This window comes from Neovison vison, chromosome 9 (genome assembly GCF_020171115.1).
Source record: "Neovison vison isolate M4711 chromosome 9, ASM_NN_V1, whole genome shotgun sequence".
Classification (NCBI taxonomy): Eukaryota; Metazoa; Chordata; class Mammalia; order Carnivora; family Mustelidae; genus Neogale; species Neogale vison.
In genome coordinates, this window is record NC_058099.1 from 63,585,514 (window position 1) to 63,606,873 (window position 21,360).

Genomic DNA, 21,360 nt, shown 5'->3' on the forward strand with positions numbered 1-21,360 from the left:
ATCGACTCCCTCTGAGGTGACACAGAACCCTGGCTTCTTAAGGGTACAGGAGGGGACAACTAGGACAAGGGTGCTGCTCCACTCTGAGAAAGGAGTCTTGGCACAAGGCTCTTGTGTTCTGTGTACACCTGAACGCCAGAGCAAAAGGACAGACCCTGGTTATGCCAGGTGTTGGTAGTCTACACAGAGTGCATTCCTGTGCGACGCATGCTGCTACAGGGTCGTGGCTGGGTCTGCTTTCATTTGAAAGGCACTGTGATCGCAGGACGCGAGTCTTGTGCCCCGGAATGCAAGGCCCAAGAGGCAGCAACTCTCTTGCAAGTCTTCTTCCCTCATGCAGGAGAGCAAACTTCTAAAGCTTTGCTGTGGATGCAGCAGCAAAGTGCTGTTCGCCCCAGCAGAAAACCTCTGGAGAAGCTCAGCATTCACTGGGAAATCAATGTCAGTTCTGTGGCCAAGCCAGGCTTGTCTCAGCATAGTCTCCACAGTCTGGAGGGTGAAACCCGCATACAGCGAAACCCTCTTTACCCAGACTTTCCTTCTGCTCGAGAGAAAGCATGGTTGTGCTTATGGAAAGAGCAATAAGGAGAGGGACTCATCCGTTCACACGCTCCCAAGGAGAAGGTATGAGGAAGGCGCAATACACGCATCGGGAGTAGAGAGGAGACGGTGGCTTTGGTGTTGGCAAACAGAAGTGATGCTGGAAAGTATGCGCTCTGAGGAACACCCCTTGTGGAAGACTAGTGTCAACGACTCCCTCTGAGGTGACACAGAAACCTGGTTTCTAAAGGGTACAGGAGGGGACAACTAGGACAAGGGAGCTGCTCCACTCTGAGTAAGGTGTCTTGGCACAAGGCTCTTGTGTTCTGTGTACACCTGAAAGCCAGAGCAAAAGGACAGACCCTGGTTATGCCACGTGTTGGTAGTCTACACAGAGTGCATTCTTGTGCGACGCACGCTGCTACAGGGTCGTGGCTGTGTCTGCTGTCATTTGAAAGGCACTGTGAACCCAGGTCGCGTCTCTTCTGCCCCGGAATGCAAGGCCCAAGAGGCAGCAACTCTCTTGCAAGTCTTCTTCCCTCATGCAGGAGAGCAAACTTCTAAAGCGTTGCTGTGGATGCAGCAGCAAAGTGCTGTTCGCCCCAAGCAGAAAACCTCTGGAAAAGCTCAGCATTCACTGGGAAATCATGTCAGTTCTGTGGCCAAGCCAGGCTTGTCTCAGCATAGTCTCCACAGCCTGGAGGGTGAAACCCGCATACAGCGAAACCCTCTTTAACCAGACTTTCCTTCTGCTCGAGAGATAAGCATGGTTGTGCTTATGGAAAGAGCAATAAGGAGAGGGACTCACCCGTTCACACGCTCCCAAGGAGAAGGTATGGGGAAGGCGCAATACCCGCTTCGGGAGTAGAGAGGAGACGGTGGCTTTGGTGTTGGCAAACAGAAGTGATGCTGGAAAGTATGCGCTCTGAGGAACACCCCTTGTGGAAGACTAGTGTGAACGACTCCCTCTGAGGTGACACCGAACCTTGGCTTCTAAAGGGTACAGGAGGGGACAACAAGGACAAGGGTGCTGCTCCACTCTGAGTAAGGTGTCTTGGCACAAGGCTCTTGTGTTCTGTGTACACCTGAACGCCAGAGCAAAAGGACAGACCCTGGTTATGCCACGTGTTGGTAGTCTACACAGAGTGCATTCCTGTGCGACGCACGCTGCTACAGGGTCGTGGCTGTGTCTGCTGTCATTTGAAAGGCACTGTGAACCCAGGACGCGAGTCTTGTGCCCCGGAATGCAAGGCCCAATAGGCAGCAACTCTCTTGCAAGTCTTCTTCCCTCATGCAGGAGAGCAAACTTCTAATGCTTTGCTGTGGATGCAGTAGCAAAGTGCTGTTCGTCCCAAGCAGAAAACCTCTGGAAAAGCTCAGCATTCACTGGGAAATCAATGTCAGTTCTGTGGGCAAGCCAGGCTTGTCTCAGCATAGTCTCCACAGTATGGAGGGTGAAACCCGCATACAGCGAAACCCTCTTTACCCAGACATTCCTTTTGCTCGAGAGATAAGCATGGTTGTGCTTATGGAAAGAGCAAAAAGGAGAGGGACTCACCCGTTCACACGCTCCCAAGGAGAAGTTATGTGGAAGGCGCAATACCCGCTTCGGGAGTAGAGAGGAGACGGTGGCTTTGGTGTTGGCAAACAGAAGTGATGCTGGAAAGTATGCGCTCTGAGGAACACCCCTTGTGGAAGTCTAGTGTCAACGACTCCCTCTGAGGTGACACAGAACCCTGGCTTCTAAAGGGTACAGGAGGGGACAACTAGGACAAGGGTGCTGCTCCACTCTGAGAAAGGAGTCTTGGCACAAGGCTCTTGTGTTCTGTGTACACCTGAAAGCCAGAGCAAAAGAACAGTCCCTGGTTATGCCAGGTGTTGGTAGTCTACACAGAGTGCATTCCTGTGCGACGCATGCTGCTACAGGGTCGTGGCTGTGTCTGCTGTCATTTGAAAGGCACTGTGAACCCAGGACGCGAGTCTTGTGCCCCGGAATGCAAGGCCCAAGAGGCAGCAACTCTCTTGCAAGTCTTCTTCCCTCATTCAGGAGAGCAAACTTCTAAATCTTTGCTGTGGATGCAGCAGCAAAGTGCTCTCCGCCTCAAGCAGAAAACCTCTGGAAAAGCTCAGCATTCACCGGGAAATCAATGTCAGTTCTGTGGCCAAGCCAGGCTTGTCTCAGCATAGTCTCCACAGTCTGGAGGGTGAAACCCGCATACAGCGAAACCCTCTTTACCCAGACTTTCCTTCTGCTCGAGAGATAAGCATGGTTGTGCTTATGGAAAGAGCAATAAGGAGAGGGACTCACCCGTTCACACGCTCCCAAGGAGAAGGTATGGGGAAAGCGCAATACCCGCTTCGGGAGTAGAGAGGAGACGGTGGCTTTGGTGTTGGCAAACAGAAGTGATGCTGGAAAGTATGCGCTCTGAGGAACACCCCTTGTGGAAGACTAGTGTGAACGACTCCCTCTGAGGTGACACCGAACCTTGGCTTCTAAAGGGTACAGGAGGGGACAACAAGGACAAGGGTGCTGCTCCACTCCGAGTAAGGTGTCTTGGCACAAGGCTCTTGTGTTCTGTGTACACCTGAACGCCAGAGCAAAAGGACAGACCCTGGTTATGCCACGTGTTGGTAGTCTACACAGAGTGCATTCCTGTGCGACGCACGCTGCTACAGGGTCGTGGCTGTGTCTGCTGTCATTTGAAAGGCACTGTGAACCCAGGACGCGAGTCTTGTGCCCCGGAATGCAAGGCCCAATAGGCAGCAACTCTCTTGCAAGTCTTCTTCCCTCATGCAGGAGAGCAAACTTCTAAAGCTTTGCTGTGGATGCAGTAGCAAAGTGCTGTTCGCCCCAAGCAGAAAACCTCTGGAAAAGCTCAGCATTCACTGGGAAATCAATGTCAGTTCTGTGGCCAAGCCAGGCTTGTCTCAGCATAGTCTCCACAGTATGGAGGGTGAAACCCGCATACAGCGAAACCCTCTTTACCCAGACATTCCTTTTGCTCGAGAGATAAGCATGGTTGTGCTTATGGAAAGAGCAAAAAGGAGAGGGACTCACCCGTTCACACGCTCCCAAGGAGAAGTTATGTGGAAGGCGCAATACCCGCTTCGGGAGTAGAGAGGAGACGGTGGCTTTGGTGTTGGCAAACAGAAGTGATGCTGGAAAGTATGCGCTCTGAGGAACACCCCTTGTGGAAGTCTAGTGTCAACGACTCCCTCTGAGGTGACACAGAACCCTGGCTTCTAAAGGGTACAGGAGGGGACAACTAGGACAAGGGTGCTGCTCCACTCTGAGAAAGGAGTCTTGGCACAAGGCTCTTGTGTTCTGTGTACACCTGAAAGCCAGAGCAAAAGAACAGTCCCTGGTTATGCCAGGTGTTGGTAGTCTACACAGAGTGCATTCCTGTGCGACGCATGCTGCTACAGGGTCGTGGCTGTGTCTGCTGTCATTTGAAAGGCACTGTGAACCCAGGACGCGAGTCTTGTGCCCCGGAATGCAAGGCCCAAGAGGCAGCAACTCTCTTGCAAGTCTTCTTCCCTCATTCAGGAGAGCAAACTTCTAAATCTTTGCTGTGGATGCAGCAGCAAAGTGCTCTTCGCCCCAAGCAGAAAACCTCTGGAAAAGCTCAGCATTCACCGGGAAATCAATGTCAGTTCTGTGGCCAAGCCAGGCTTGTCTCAGCATAGTCTCCACAGTCTGGAGGGTGAAACCCGCATACAGCGAAACCCTCTTTACCCAGACTTTCCTTCTGCTCGAGAGATAAGCATGGTTGTGCTTATGGAAAGAGCAATAAGGAGAGGGACTCACCCGTTCACACGCTCCCAAGGAGAAGGTATGGGGAAGGCGCAATACCCGCTTCGGGAGAAGAGAGGAGACGTTGGCTTTGGTGTTGGCAAACAGAAGTGATGCTGGAAAGTATGCGCTCTGAGGAACACCCCTTGGCGGAAAACTAGTGTCATCGACACCCTCTGAGGTGACACAGAACCCTGGCTTCTTAAGGGTACAGGAGGGGACAACTAGGACAAGGGTGCTGCTCCACTCTGAGAAAGGAGTCTTGGCACAAGGCTCTTGTGTTCTGTGTACACCTGAACGCCAGAGCAAAAGGACAGACCCTGGTTATGCCAGGTGTTGGTAGTCTACACAGAGTGCATTCCTGTGCGACGCATGCTGCTAAAGGGTCGTGGCTGGGTCTGCTTTCATTTGAAAGGCACTGTGATCGCAGGACGCGAGTCTTGTGCCCCGGAATGCAAGGCCCAAGAGGCAGCAACTCTCTTGCAAGTCTTCTTCCCTCATGCAGGAGAGCAAACTTCTAAAGCTTTGCTGTGGATGCAGCAGCAAAGTGCTGTTCGCCCCAACAGAAAACCTCTGGAGAAGCTCAGCATTCACTGGGAAATCAATGTCAGTTCTGTGGCCAAGCCAGGCTTGTCTCAGCATAGTCTCCACAGTCTGGAGGGTGAAACCCGCATACAGCGAAACCCTCTTTACCTAGACTTTCCTTCTGCTCGAGAGATAAGAATGTTTGTGCTTATGGAAAGAGAAATAAGGAGAGGGACTCATCCGTTCACACGCTCCCAAGGAGAAGGTATTGGGAAGGCGCAATACACGCTTCGGGAGTAGAGAGGAGACGGTGGCTTTGGTGTTGGCAAACAGAAGTGATGCTGGAAAGTATGCGCTCTGAGGAACACCCCTTGTGGAAGACTAGTGTCAACGACTCCCTCTGAGGTGACACAGAAACCTGGTTTCTAAAGGGTACAGAAGGGGACAACTAGGACAAGGGAGCTGCTCCACTCTGAGTAAGGTGTCTTGGCACAAGGCTCTTGTGTTCTGTGTACACCTGAAAGCCAGAGCAAAAGGACAGACCCTCGTTATGCCAGGTGTTGGTAGTCTACACAGAGTGCATTCTTGTGCGACGCACGCTACTACAGGGTCGTGGCTGTGTCTGCTGTCATTTGAAAGGCACTGTGAACCCAGGACGCGTCTCTTCTGCCCCGGAATGCAAGGCCCAAGAGGCAGCAACTCTCTTGCAAGTCTTCTTCCCTCATGCAGGAGAGCAAACTTCTAAAGCTTTGCTGTGGATGCAGCAGCAAAGCGCTGTTCGCCCCAAGCAGAAAACCTCTGGAAAAGCTCAGCATTCACTGGGAAATCATGTCAGTTCTGTGGCCAAGCCAGGCTTGTCTCAGCATAGTCTCCACACGCTGGAGGGTGAAACCCGCATACAGCGAAACCCTCTTTACCCAGACTTTCCTTCTGCTCGAGAGATAAGCATGGTTGTGCTTATGGAAAGAGCAATAAGGAGAGGGACTCACCCGTTCACATGCTCCCAAGGAGAAGGTATGGGGAAGGCGCAATACCCGCTTTGGGAGTAGAGAGGAGACGGTGGCTTTGGTGTTGGCAAACAGAAGTGATGCTGGAAAGTATGCGCTCTGAGGAACACCCCTTGTGGAAGACTAGTGTGAACGACTCCCTCTGAGGTGACACCGAACCTTGGCTTCTAAAGGGTACAGGAGGGGACAACAAGGACAAGGGTGCTGCTCCACTCTGAGTAAGGTGTCTTGGCACAAGGCTCTTGTGTTCTGTGTACACCTGAACGCCAGAGCAAAAGACAGACCCTGGTTATGCCACGTGTTGGTAGTCTACACAGAGTGCATTCCTGTGCGACGCACGCTGCTACAGGGTCGTGGCTGTGTCTGCTGTCATTTGAAAGGCACTGTGAACCCAGGACGCGAGTCTTGTGCCCCGGAATGCAAGGCCCAAGAGGCAGCAACTCTCTTGCAAGTCTTCTTCCCTCATGCAGGAGAGCAAACTTCTAAATCTTTGCTGTGGATGCAGCAGCAAAGTGCTCTTCGCCCCAAGCAGAAAACCTCTGGAAAAGCTCAGCATTCACCGGGAAATCAATGTCAGTTCTGTGGCCAAGCCAGGCTTGTCTCAGCATAGTCTCCACAGTCTGGAGGGTGAAACCCGCATACAGCGAAACCCTCTTTACCCAGACTTTCCTTCTGCTCGAGAGATAAGCATGGTTGTGCTTATGGAAAGAGCAATAAGGAGAGGGACTCACCCGTTCACACGCTCCCAAGGATAAGGTATGGGGAAGGCGCAATACCCGCTTCGGGAGAAGAGAGGAGACGTTGGCTTTGGTGTTGGCAAACAGAAGTGATGCTGGAAAGTATGCGCTCTGAGGAACACCCCTTTGCGGAAAACTAGTGTCATCGACACCCTCTGAGGTGACACAGAACCCTGGCTTCTTAAGGGTACAGGAGGGGACAACTAGGACAAGGGTGCTGCTCCACTCTGAGAAAGGAGTCTTGGCACAAGGCTCTTGTGTTCTGTGTACACCTGAACGCCAGAGCAAAAGGACAGACCCTGGTTATGCCAGGTGTTGGTAGTCTACACAGAGTGCATTCCTGTGCGACGCATGCTGCTACAGGGTCGTGGCTGGGTCTGCTTTCATTTGAAAGGCACTGTGATCGCAGGACGCGAGTCTTGTGCCCCGGAATGCAAGGCCCAAGAGGCAGCAACTCTCTTGCAAGTCTTCTTCCCTCATGCAGGAGAGCAAACTTCTAAAGCTTTGCTGTGGATGCAGCAGCAAAGTGCTGTTCGCCCCAGCAGAAAACCTCTGGAGAAGCTCAGCATTCACTGGGAAATCAATGTCAGTTCTGTGGCCAAGCCAGGCTTGTCTCAGCATAGTCTCCACAGTCTGGAGGGTGAAACCCGCATACAGCGAAACCCTCTTTACCCAGACTTTCCTTCTGCTCGAGAGATAAGCATGTTTGTGCTTATGGAAAGAGAAATAAGGAGAGGGACTCATCCGTTCACACGCTCCCAAGGAGAAGGTATTGGGAAGGCGCAATACACGCTTCGGGAGTAGAGAGGAGACGGTGGCTTTGGTGTTGGCAAACAGAAGTGATGCTGGAAAGTATGCGCTCTGAGGAACACCCCTTGTGGAAGACTAGTGTCAACGGCTCCCTCTGAGGTGACACAGAAACCTGGTTTCTAAAGGGTACAGGAGGGGACAACTAGGACAAGGGAGCTGCTCCACTCTGAGTAAGGTGTCTTGGCACAAGGCTCTTGTGTTCTGTGTACACCTGAAAGCCAGAGCAAAAGGACAGACCCTCGTTATGCCAGGTGTTGGTAGTCTACACAGAGTGCATTCTTGTGCGACGCACGCTACTACAGGGTCGTGGCTGTGTCTGCTGTCATTTGAAAGGCACTGTGAACCCAGGACGCGTCTCTTCTGCCCCGGAATGCAAGGCCCAAGAGGCAGCAACTCTCTTGCAAGTCTTCTTCCCTCATGCAGGAGAGCAAACTTCTAAAGCTTTGCTGTGGATGCAGCAGCAAAGCGCTGTTCGCCCCAAGCAGAAAACCTCTGGAAAAGCTCAGCATTCACTGGGAAATCATGTCAGTTCTGTGGCCAAGCCAGGCTTGTCTCAGCATAGTCTCCACACGCTGGAGGGTGAAACCCGCATACAGCGAAACCCTCTTTACCCAGACTTTCCTTCTGCTCGAGAGATAAGCATGGTTGTGCTTATGGAAAGAGCAATAAGGAGAGGGACTCACCCGTTCACACGCTCCCAAGGAGAAGGTATGGGGAAGGCGCAATACCCGCTTCGGGAGTAGAGAGGAGACGGTGGCTTTGGTGTTGGCAAACAGAAGTGATGCTGGAAAGTATGCGCTCTGAGGAACACCCCTTGTGGAAGACTAGTGTGAACGACTCCCTCTGAGGTGACACCGAACCTTGGCTTCTAAAGGGTACAGGAGGGGACAACAAGGACAAGGGTGCTGCTCCACTCTGAGTAAGGTGTCTTGGCACAAGGCTCTTGTGTTCTGTGTACACCTGAACGCCAGAGCAAAAGGACAGACCCTGGTTATGCCACGTGTTGGTAGTCTACACAGAGTGCATTCCTGTGCGACGCACGCTGCTACAGGGTCGTGGCTGTGTCTGCTGTCATTTGAAAGGCACTGTGAACCCAGGACGCGAGTCTTGTGCCCCGGAATGCAAGGCCCAAGAGGCAGCAACTCTCTTGCAAGTCTTCTTCCCTCATGCAGGAGAGCAAACTTCTAAAGCTTTGCTGTGGATGTAGTAGCAAAGTGCTGTTCGTCCCAAGCAGAAAACCTCTGGAAAAGCTCAGCATTCACTGGGAAATCAATGTCAGTTCTGTGGGCAAGCCAGGCTTGTCTCAGCATAGTCTCCACAGTATGGAGGGTGAAACCCGCATACAGCGAAACCCTCTTTACCCAGACTTTCCTTCTGCTCGAGAGATAAGCATGGTTGTGCTTATGGAAAGAGCAAAAAGGAGAGGGACTCACCCGTTCACACGCTCCCAAGGAGAAGTTATGTGGAAGGCGCAATACCCGCTTCGGGAGTAGAGAGGAGACGGTGGCTTTGGTGTTGGCAAACAGAAGTGATGCTGGAAAGTATGCGCTCTGAGGAACACCCCTTGTGGAAGTCTAGTGTCAACGACTCCCTCTGAGGTGACACAGAACCCTGGCTTCTAAAGGGTACAGGAGGGGACAACTAGGACAAGGGTGCTGCTCCACTCTGAGAAAGGAGTCTTGGCACAAGGCTCTTGTGTTCTGTGTACACCTGAAAGCCAGAGCAAAAGAACAGTCCCTGGTTATGCCAGGTGTTGGTAGTCTACACAGAGTGCATTCCTGTGCGACGCATGCTGCTACAGGGTCGTGGCTGTGTCTGCTGTCATTTGAAAGGCACTGTGAACCCAGGACGCGTCTCTTCTGCCCCGGAATGCAAGGCCCAAGAGGCAGCAACTCTCTTGCAAGTCTTCTTCCCTCATTCAGGAGAGCAAACTTCTAAATCTTTGCTGTGGATGCAGCAGCAAAGTGCTCTTCGCCCCAAGCAGAAAACCTCTGGAAAAGCTCAGCATTCACCGGGAAATCAATGTCAGTTCTGTGGCCAAGCCAGGCTTGTCTCAGCATAGTCTCCACAGTCTGGAGGGTGAAACCCGCATACAGCGAAACCCTCTTTACCCAGACTTTCCTTCTGCTCGAGAGATAAGCATGGTTGTGCTTATGGAAAGAGCAATAAGGAGAGGGACTCACCCGTTCACACGCTCCCAAGGAGAAGGTATGGGGAAGGCGCAATACCCGCTTCGGGAGTAGAGAGGAGACGGTGGCTTTGGTGTTGGCAAACAGAAGTGATGCTGGAAAGTATGCGCTCTGAGGAACACCCCTTGTGGAAGACTAGTGTGAACGACTCCCTCTGAGGTGACACCGAACCTTGGCTTCTAAAGGGTACAGGAGGGGACAACAAGGACAAGGGTGCTGCTCCACTCTGAGTAAGGTGTCTTGGCACAAGGCTCTTGTGTTCTGTGTACACCTGAACGCCAGAGCAAAAGGACAGACCCTGGTTATGCCACGTGTTGGTAGTCTACACAGAGTGCATTCCTGTGCGACGCACGCTGCTACAGGGTCGTGGCTGTGTCTGCTGTCATTTGAAAGGCACTGTGAACCCAGGACGCGAGTCTTGTGCCCCGGAATGCAAGGCCCAATAGGCAGCAACTCTCTTGCAAGTCTTCTTCCCTCATGCAGGAGAGCAAACTTCTAAAGCTTTGCTGTGGATGCAGTAGCAAAGTGCTGTTCGCCCCAAGCAGAAAACCTCTGGAAAAGCTCAGCATTCACTGGGAAATCAATGTCAGTTCTGTGGCCAAGCCAGGCTTGTCTCAGCATAGTCTCCACAGTATGGAGGGTGAAACCCGCATACAGCGAAACCCTCTTTACCCAGACATTCCTTTTGCTCGAGAGATAAGCATGGTTGTGCTTATGGAAAGAGCAAAAAGGAGAGGGACTCACCCGTTCACACGCTCCCAAGGAGAAGTTATGTGGAAGGCGCAATACCCGCTTCGGGAGTAGAGAGGAGACGGTGGCTTTGGTGTTGGCAAACAGAAGTGATGCTGGAAAGTATGCGCTCTGAGGAACACCCCTTGTGGAAGTCTAGTGTCAACGACTCCCTCTGAGGTGACACAGAACCCTGGCTTCTAAAGGGTACAGGAGGGGACAACTAGGACAAGGGTGCTGCTCCACTCTGAGAAAGGAGTCTTGGCACAAGGCTCTTGTGTTCTGTGTACACCTGAAAGCCAGAGCAAAAGAACAGTCCCTGGTTATGCCAGGTGTTGGTAGTCTACACAGAGTGCATTCCTGTGCGACGCATGCTGCTACAGGGTCGTGGCTGTGTCTGCTGTCATTTGAAAGGCACTGTGAACCCAGGACGCGAGTCTTGTGCCCCGGAATGCAAGGCCCAAGAGGCAGCAACTCTCTTGCAAGTCTTCTTCCCTCATTCAGGAGAGCAAACTTCTAAATCTTTGCTGTGGATGCAGCAGCAAAGTGCTCTTCGCCCCAAGCAGAAAACCTCTGGAAAAGCTCAGCATTCACCGGGAAATCAATGTCAGTTCTGTGGCCAAGCCAGGCTTGTCTCAGCATAGTCTCCACAGTCTGGAGGGTGAAACCCGCATACAGCGAAACCCTCTTTACCCAGACTTTCCTTCTGCTCGAGAGATAAGCATGGTTGTGCTTATGGAAAGAGCAATAAGGAGAGGGACTCACCCGTTCACACGCTCCCAAGGAGAAGGTATGGGGAAGGCGCAATACCCGCTTCGGGAGAAGAGAGGAGACGTTGGCTTTGGTGTTGGCAAACAGAAGTGATGCTGGAAAGTATGCGCTCTGAGGAACACCCCTTGGCGGAAAACTAGTGTCATCGACACCCTCTGAGGTGACACAGAACCCTGGCTTCTTAAGGGTACAGGAGGGGACAACTAGGACAAGGGTGCTGCTCCACTCTGAGAAAGGAGTCTTGGCACAAGGCTCTTGTGTTCTGTGTACACCTGAACGCCAGAGCAAAAGGACAGACCCTGGTTATGCCAGGTGTTGGTAGTCTACACAGAGTGCATTCCTGTGCGACGCATGCTGCTAAAGGGTCGTGGCTGGGTCTGCTTTCATTTGAAAGGCACTGTGATCGCAGGACGCGAGTCTTGTGCCCCGGAATGCAAGGCCCAAGAGGCAGCAACTCTCTTGCAAGTCTTCTTCCCTCATGCAGGAGAGCAAACTTCTAAAGCTTTGCTGTGGATGCAGCAGCAAAGTGCTGTTCGCCCCAACAGAAAACCTCTGGAGAAGCTCAGCATTCACTGGGAAATCAATGTCAGTTCTGTGGCCAAGCCAGGCTTGTCTCAGCATAGTCTCCACAGTCTGGAGGGTGAAACCCGCATACAGCGAAACCCTCTTTACCTAGACTTTCCTTCTGCTCGAGAGATAAGAATGTTTGTGCTTATGGAAAGAGAAATAAGGAGAGGGACTCATCCGTTCACACGCTCCCAAGGAGAAGGTATTGGGAAGGCGCAATACACGCTTCGGGAGTAGAGAGGAGACGGTGGCTTTGGTGTTGGCAAACAGAAGTGATGCTGGAAAGTATGCGCTCTGAGGAACACCCCTTGTGGAAGACTAGTGTCAACGACTCCCTCTGAGGTGACACAGAAACCTGGTTTCTAAAGGGTACAGAAGGGGACAACTAGGACAAGGGAGCTGCTCCACTCTGAGTAAGGTGTCTTGGCACAAGGCTCTTGTGTTCTGTGTACACCTGAAAGCCAGAGCAAAAGGACAGACCCTCGTTATGCCAGGTGTTGGTAGTCTACACAGAGTGCATTCTTGTGCGACGCACGCTACTACAGGGTCGTGGCTGTGTCTGCTGTCATTTGAAAGGCACTGTGAACCCAGGACGCGTCTCTTCTGCCCCGGAATGCAAGGCCCAAGAGGCAGCAACTCTCTTGCAAGTCTTCTTCCCTCATGCAGGAGAGCAAACTTCTAAAGCTTTGCTGTGGATGCAGCAGCAAAGCGCTGTTCGCCCCAAGCAGAAAACCTCTGGAAAAGCTCAGCATTCACTGGGAAATCATGTCAGTTCTGTGGCCAAGCCAGGCTTGTCTCAGCATAGTCTCCACACGCTGGAGGGTGAAACCCGCATACAGCGAAACCCTCTTTACCCAGACTTTCCTTCTGCTCGAGAGATAAGCATGGTTGTGCTTATGGAAAGAGCAATAAGGAGAGGGACTCACCCGTTCACATGCTCCCAAGGAGAAGGTATGGGGAAGGCGCAATACCCGCTTTGGGAGTAGAGAGGAGACGGTGGCTTTGGTGTTGGCAAACAGAAGTGATGCTGGAAAGTATGCGCTCTGAGGAACACCCCTTGTGGAAGACTAGTGTGAACGACTCCCTCTGAGGTGACACCGAACCTTGGCTTCTAAAGGGTACAGGAGGGGACAACAAGGACAAGGGTGCTGCTCCACTCTGAGTAAGGTGTCTTGGCACAAGGCTCTTGTGTTCTGTGTACACCTGAACGCCAGAGCAAAAGACAGACCCTGGTTATGCCACGTGTTGGTAGTCTACACAGAGTGCATTCCTGTGCGACGCACGCTGCTACAGGGTCGTGGCTGTGTCTGCTGTCATTTGAAAGGCACTGTGAACCCAGGACGCGAGTCTTGTGCCCCGGAATGCAAGGCCCAAGAGGCAGCAACTCTCTTGCAAGTCTTCTTCCCTCATGCAGGAGAGCAAACTTCTAAATCTTTGCTGTGGATGCAGCAGCAAAGTGCTCTTCGCCCCAAGCAGAAAACCTCTGGAAAAGCTCAGCATTCACCGGGAAATCAATGTCAGTTCTGTGGCCAAGCCAGGCTTGTCTCAGCATAGTCTCCACAGTCTGGAGGGTGAAACCCGCATACAGCGAAACCCTCTTTACCCAGACTTTCCTTCTGCTCGAGAGATAAGCATGGTTGTGCTTATGGAAAGAGCAATAAGGAGAGGGACTCACCCGTTCACACGCTCCCAAGGATAAGGTATGGGGAAGGCGCAATACCCGCTTCGGGAGAAGAGAGGAGACGTTGGCTTTGGTGTTGGCAAACAGAAGTGATGCTGGAAAGTATGCGCTCTGAGGAACACCCCTTTGCGGAAAACTAGTGTCATCGACACCCTCTGAGGTGACACAGAACCCTGGCTTCTTAAGGGTACAGGAGGGGACAACTAGGACAAGGGTGCTGCTCCACTCTGAGAAAGGAGTCTTGGCACAAGGCTCTTGTGTTCTGTGTACACCTGAACGCCAGAGCAAAAGGACAGACCCTGGTTATGCCAGGTGTTGGTAGTCTACACAGAGTGCATTCCTGTGCGACGCATGCTGCTACAGGGTCGTGGCTGGGTCTGCTTTCATTTGAAAGGCACTGTGATCGCAGGACGCGAGTCTTGTGCCCCGGAATGCAAGGCCCAAGAGGCAGCAACTCTCTTGCAAGTCTTCTTCCCTCATGCAGGAGAGCAAACTTCTAAAGCTTTGCTGTGGATGCAGCAGCAAAGTGCTGTTCGCCCCAGCAGAAAACCTCTGGAGAAGCTCAGCATTCACTGGGAAATCAATGTCAGTTCTGTGGCCAAGCCAGGCTTGTCTCAGCATAGTCTCCACAGTCTGGAGGGTGAAACCCGCATACAGCGAAACCCTCTTTACCCAGACTTTCCTTCTGCTCGAGAGATAAGCATGTTTGTGCTTATGGAAAGAGAAATAAGGAGAGGGACTCATCCGTTCACACGCTCCCAAGGAGAAGGTATTGGGAAGGCGCAATACACGCTTCGGGAGTAGAGAGGAGACGGTGGCTTTGGTGTTGGCAAACAGAAGTGATGCTGGAAAGTATGCGCTCTGAGGAACACCCCTTGTGGAAGACTAGTGTCAACGGCTCCCTCTGAGGTGACACAGAAACCTGGTTTCTAAAGGGTACAGGAGGGGACAACTAGGACAAGGGAGCTGCTCCACTCTGAGTAAGGTGTCTTGGCACAAGGCTCTTGTGTTCTGTGTACACCTGAAAGCCAGAGCAAAAGGACAGACCCTCGTTATGCCAGGTGTTGGTAGTCTACACAGAGTGCATTCTTGTGCGACGCACGCTACTACAGGGTCGTGGCTGTGTCTGCTGTCATTTGAAAGGCACTGTGAACCCAGGACGCGTCTCTTCTGCCCCGGAATGCAAGGCCCAAGAGGCAGCAACTCTCTTGCAAGTCTTCTTCCCTCATGCAGGAGAGCAAACTTCTAAAGCTTTGCTGTGGATGCAGCAGCAAAGCGCTGTTCGCCCCAAGCAGAAAACCTCTGGAAAAGCTCAGCATTCACTGGGAAATCATGTCAGTTCTGTGGCCAAGCCAGGCTTGTCTCAGCATAGTCTCCACACGCTGGAGGGTGAAACCCGCATACAGCGAAACCCTCTTTACCCCGACTTTCCTTCTGCTCCTGAGACAATCATGGTTGTGCTTATGGAAAGGGCAATAAGGAGAGGGACTCACCCGTTCATACGCTCCCAAGGAGAAGGTATGGGGAAGGCGCAATACCTGCTTCGGGAGTAGAGAGGAGACGGTGGCTTTGGTGTTGGCAAACAGAATTGATGCTGGAAAGTATGCGCTCTGAGGAACACCCCTTGTGGAAGACTAGTGTCAACGACACCCTCTGAAGTGACACAGAACCCTGGCTTCTAAAGGGTACAGGAGGGGACAACTAGGACAAGGGTGCTGCTCCACTCTGAGAAAGGAGTCTTGGCACAAGGCTCTTGTGTTCTGTGTACACCTGAAAGCCAGAGCAAAAGGACAGACCCTGGTTATGCCAGGTGTTGGTAGTCTACACAGAGTGCATTCCTGTGCGACGTATGCTGCTACAGGGTCGTGGCTGGGTCTGCTTTCATTTGAAAGGCACTGTGATCGCAGGACGCGAGTCTTGTGCCCCGGAATGCAAGGCCCAAGAGGCAGCAACTCTCTTGCAAGTCTTCTTCCCTCATGCAGGAGAGCAAACTTCTAAAGCTTTGCTGTGGATGCAGCAGCAAAGTGCTGTTCGCCCCAAGCAGAAAACCACTGGAGAAGCTCAGCATTCACTGGGAAATCAATGTCAGTTCTGTGGCCAAGCCAGGCTTGTCTCAGCATAGTCTCCACAGTCTGGAGGGTGAAACCCGCATACAGCGAAACCCTCTTTACCCAGACTTTCCTTCTGCTCGAGAGAAAGCATGGTTGTGCTTATGGAAAGAGCAATAAGGAGAGGGACTCATCCGTTCACACGCTCCCAAGGAGAAGGTATGAGGAAGGCGCAATACACGCATCGGGAGTAGAGAGGAGACGGTGGCTTTGGTGTTGGCAAACAGAAGTGATGCTGGAAAGTATGCGCTCTGAGGAACACCCCTTGTGGAAGACTAGTGTCAACGACTCCCTCTGAGGTGACACAGAAACCTGGTTTCTAAAGGGTACAGGAGGGGACAACTAGGACAAGGGAGCTGCTCCACTCTGAGTAAGGTGTCTTGGCACAAGGCTCTTGTGTTCTGTGTACACCTGAAAGCCAGAGCAAAAGGACAGACCCTCGTTATGCCAGGTGTTGGTAGTCTACACAGAGTGCATTCTTGTGCGACGCACGCTGCTACAGGGTCGTGGCTGTGTCTGCTGTCATTTGAAAGGCACTGTGAACTCAGGTTGCGTCTCTTCTGCCCCGGAATGCAAGGCCCAAGAGGCAGCAACTCTCTTGCAAGTCTTCTTCCCTCATGCAGGAGAGCAAACTTCGAAAGCGTTGCTGTGGATGCAGCAGCAAAGTGCTGTTCGCCCCAAGCAGAAAACCTCTGGAAAAGCTCAGCATTCACTGGGAAATCATGTCAGTTCTGTGGCCAAGCCAGGCTTGTCTCAGCATAGTCTCCACAGCCTGGAGGGTGAAACCCGCATACAGCGAAACCCTCTTTAACCAGACTTTCCTTCTGCTCGAGAGATAAGCATGGTTGTGCTTATGGAAAGAGCAATAAGGAGAGGGACTCACCCGTTCACACGCTCCCAAGGAGAAGGTATGGGGAAGGCGCAATACCCGCTTCGGGAGTAGAGAGGAGACGGTGGCTTTGGTGTTGGCAAACAGAAGTGATGCTGGAAAGTATGCGCTCTGAGGAACACCCCTTGTGGAAGACTAGTGTGAACGACTCCCTCTGAGGTGACACCGAACCTTGGCTTCTAAAGGGTACAGGAGGGGACAACAAGGACAAGGGTGCTGCTCCACTCTGAGTAAGGTGTCTTGGCACAAGGCTCTTGTGTTCTGTGTACACCTGAACGCCAGAGCAAAAGGACAGACCCTGGTTATGCCACGTGTTGGTAGTCTACACAGAGTGCATTCCTGTGCGACGCACGCTGCTACAGGGTCGTGGCTGTGTCTGCTGTCATTTGAAAGGCACTGTGAACCCAGGACGCGAGTCTTGTGCCCCGGAATGCAAGGCCCAAGAGGCAGCAACTCTCTTGCAAGTCTTCTTCCCTCATGCAGGAGAGCAAACTTCTAAAGCTTTGCTGTGGATGCAGTAGCAAAGTGCTGTTCGTCCCAAGCAGAAAACCTCTGGAAAAGCTCAGCATTCACTGGGAAATCAATGTCAGTTCTGTGGGCAAGCCAGGCTTGTCTCAGCATAGTCTCCACAGTATGGAGGGTGAAACCCGCATACAGCGAAACCCTCTTTACCCAGACATTCCTTTTGCTCGAGAGATAAGCATGGTTGTGCTTATGGAAAGAGCAAAAAGGAGAGGGACTCACCCGTTCACACGCTCCCAAGGAGAAGTTATGTGGAAGGCGCAATACCCGCTTCGGGAGTAGAGAGGAGACGGTGGCTTTGGTGTTGGCAAACAGAAGTGATGCTGGAAAGTATGCGCTCTGAGGAACACCCCTTGTGGAAGTCTAGTGTCAACGACTCCCTCTGAGGTGACACAGAACCCTGGCTTCTAAAGGGTACAGGAGGGGACAACTAGGACAAGGGTGCTGCTCCACTCTGAGAAAGGAGTCTTGGCACAAGGCTCTTGTGTTCTGTGTACACCTGAAAGCCAGAGCAAAAGAACAGTCCCTGGTTATGCCAGGTGTTGGTAGTCTACACAGAGTGCATTCCTGTGCGACGCATGCTGCTACAGGGTCGTGGCTGTGTCTGCTGTCATTTGAAAGGCACTGTGAACCCAGGACGCGTCTCTTCTGCCCCGGAATGCAAGGCCCAAGAGGCAGCAACTCTCTTGCAAGTCTTCTTCCCTCATTCAGGAGAGCAAACTTCTAAATCTTTGCTGTGGATGCAGCAGCAAAGTGCTCTTCGCCCCAAGCAGAAAACCTCTGGAAAAGCTCAGCATTCACCGGGAAATCAATGTCAGTTCTGTGGCCAAGCCAGGCTTGTCTCAGCATAGTCTCCACAGTCTGGAGGGTGAAACCCGCATACAGCGAAACCCTCTTTACCCAGACTTTCCTTCTGCTCGAGAGATAAGCATGGTTGTGCTTATGGAAAGAGCAATAAGGAGAGGGACTCACCCGTTCACACGCTCCCAAGGAGAAGGTATGGGGAAGGCGCAATACCCGCTTCGGGAGTAGAGAGGAGACGGTGGCTTTGGTGTTGGCAAACAGAAGTGATGCTGGAAAGTATGCGCTCTGAGGAACACCCCTTGTGGAAGACTAGTGTGAACGACTCCCTCTGAGGTGACACCGAACCTTGGCTTCTAAAGGGTACAGGAGGGGACAACAAGGACAAGGGTGCTGCTCCACTCTGAGTAAGGTGTCTTGGCACAAGGCTCTTGTGTTCTGTGTACACCTGAACGCCAGAGCAAAAGGACAGACCCTGGTTATGCCACGTGTTGGTAGTCTACACAGAGTGCATTCCTGTGCGACGCACGCTGCTACAGGGTCGTGGCTGTGTCTGCTGTCATTTGAAAGGCACTGTGAACCCAGGACGCGAGTCTTGTGCCCCGGAATGCAAGGCCCAATAGGCAGCAACTCTCTTGCAAGTCTTCTTCCCTCATGCAGGAGAGCAAACTTCTAAAGCTTTGCTGTGGATTCAGTAGCAAAGTGCTGTTCGCCCCAAGCAGAAAACCTCTGGAAAAGCTCAGCATTCACTGGGAAATCAATGTCAGTTCTGTGGCCAAGCCAGGCTTGTCTCAGCATAGTCTCCACAGTATGGAGGGTGAAACCCGCATACAGCGAAACCCTCTTTACCCAGACATTCCTTTTGCTCGAGAGATAAGCATGGTTGTGCTTATGGAAAGAGCAAAAAGGAGAGGGACTCACCCGTTCACACGCTCCCAAGGAGAAGTTATGTGGAAGGCGCAATACCCGCTTCGGGAGTAGAGAGGAGACGGTGGCTTTGGTGTTGGCAAACAGAAGTGATGCTGGAAAGTATGCGCTCTGAGGAACACCCCTTGTGGAAGTCTAGTGTCAACGACTCCCTCTGAGGTGACACAGAACCCTGGCTTCTAAAGGGTACAGGAGGGGACAACTAGGACAAGGGTGCTGCTCCACTCTGAGAAAGGAGTCTTGGCACAAGGCTCTTGTGTTCTGTGTACACCTGAAAGCCAGAGCAAAAGAACAGTCCCTGGTTATGCCAGGTGTTGGTAGTCTACACAGAGTGCATTCCTGTGCGACGCATGCTGCTACAGGGTCGTGGCTGTGTCTGCTGTCATTTGAAAGGCACTGTGAACCCAGGACGCGAGTCTTGTGCCCCGGAATGCAAGGCCCAAGAGGCAGCAACTCTCTTGCAAGTCTTCTTCCCTCATTCAGGAGAGCAAACTTCTAAATCTTTGCTGTGGATGCAGCAGCAAAGTGCTCTTCGCCCCAAGCAGAAAACCTCTGGAAAAGCTCAGCATTCACCGGGAAATCAATGTCAGTTCTGTGGCCAAGCCAGGCTTGTCTCAGCATAGTCTCCACAGTCTGGAGGGTGAAACCCGCATACAGCGAAACCCTCTTTACCCAGACTTTCCTTCTGCTCGAGAGATAAGCATGGTTGTGCTTATGGAAAGAGCAATAAGGAGAGGGACTCACCCGTTCACACGCTCCCAAGGAGAAGGTATGGGGAAGGCGCAATACCCGCTTCGGGAGAAGAGAGGAGACGTTGGCTTTGGTGTTGGCAAACAGAAGTGATGCTGGAAAGTATGCGCTCTGAGGAACACCCCTTGGCGGAAAACTAGTGTCATCGACACCCTCTGAGGTGACACAGAACCCTGGCTTCTTAAGGGTACAGGAGGGGACAACTAGGACAAGGGTGCTGCTCCACTCTGAGAAAGGAGTCTTGGCACAAGGCTCTTGTGTTCTGTGTACACCTGAACGCCAGAGCAAAAGGACAGACCCTGGTTATGCCAGGTGTTGGTAGTCTACACAGAGTGCATTCCTGTGCGACGCATGCTGCTAAAGGGTCGTGGCTGGGTCTGCTTTCATTTGAAAGGCACTGTGATCGCAGGACGCGAGTCTTGTGCCCCGGAATGCAAGGCCCAAGAGGCAGCAACTCTCTTGCAAGTCTTCTTCCCTCATGCAGGAGAGCAAACTTCTAAAGCTTTGCTGTGGATGCAGCAGCAAAGTGCTGTTCGCCCCAACAGAAAACCTCTGGAGAAGCTCAGCATTCACTGGGAAATCAATGTCAGTTCTGTGGCCAAGCCAGGCTTGTCTCAGCATAGTCTCCACAGTCTGGAGGGTGAAACCCGCATACAGCGAAACCCTCTTTACCCAGACTTTCCTTCTGCTCGAGAGATAAGCATGTTTGTGCTTATGGAAAGAGAAATAAGGAGAGGGACTCATCCGTTCACACGCTCCCAAGGAGAAGGTATTGGGAAGGCGCAATACACGCTTCGGGAGTAGAGAGGAGACGGTGGCTTTGGTGTTGGCAAACAGAAGTGATGCTGGAAAGTATGCGCTCTGAGGAACACCCCTTGTGGAAGACTAGTGTCAACGACTCCCTCTGAGGTGACACAGAAACCTGGTTTCTAAAGGGTACAGGAGGGGACAACTAGGACAAGGGAGCTGCTCCACTCTGAGTAAGGTGTCTTGGCACAAGGCTCTTGTGTTCTGTGTACACCTGAAAGCCAGAGCAAAAGGACAGACCCTCGTTATGCCAGGTGTTGGTAGTCTACACAGAGTGCATTCTTGTGCGACGCACGCTACTACAGGGTCGTGGCTGTGTCTGCTGTCATTTGAAAGGCACTGTGAACCCAGGACGCGTCTCTTCTGCCCCGGAATGCAAGGCCCAAGAGGCAGCAACTCTCTTGCAAGTCTTCTTCCCTCATGCAGGAGAGCAAACTTCTAAAGCTTTGCTGTGGATGCAGCAGCAAAGCGCTGTTCGCCCCAAGCAGAAAACCTCTGGAAAAGCTCAGCATTCACTGGGAAATCATGTCAGTTCTGTGGCCAAGCCAGGCTTGTCTCAGCATAGTCTCCACACGCTGGAGGGTGAAACCCGCATACAGCGAAACCCTCTTTACCCAGACTTTCCTTCTGCTCGAGAGATAAGCATGGTTGTGCTTATGGAAAGAGCAATAAGGAGAGGGACTCACCCGTTCACATGCTCCCAAGGAGAAGGTATGGGGAAGGCGCAATACCCGCTTTGGGAGTAGAGAGGAGACGGTGGCTTTGGTGTTGGCAAACAGAAGTGATGCTGGAAAGTATGCGCTCTGAGGAACACCCCTTGTGGAAGACTAGTGTGAACGACTCCCTCTGAGGTGACACCGAACCTTGGCTTCTAAAGGGTACAGGAGGGGACAACAAGGACAAGGGTGCTGCTCCACTCTGAGTAAGGTGTCTTGGCACAAGGCTCTTGTGTTCTGTGTACACCTGAACGCCAGAGCAAAAGACAGACCCTGGTTATGCCACGTGTTGGTAGTCTACACAGAGTGCATTCCTGTGCGACGCACGCTGCTACAGGGTCGTGGCTGTGTCTGCTGTCATTTGAAAGGCACTGTGAACCCAGGACGCGAGTCTTGTGCCCCGGAATGCAAGGCCCAATAGGCAGCAACTCTCTTGCAAGTCTTCTTCCCTCATGCAGGAGAGCAAACTTCTAAAGCTTTGCTGTGGATGC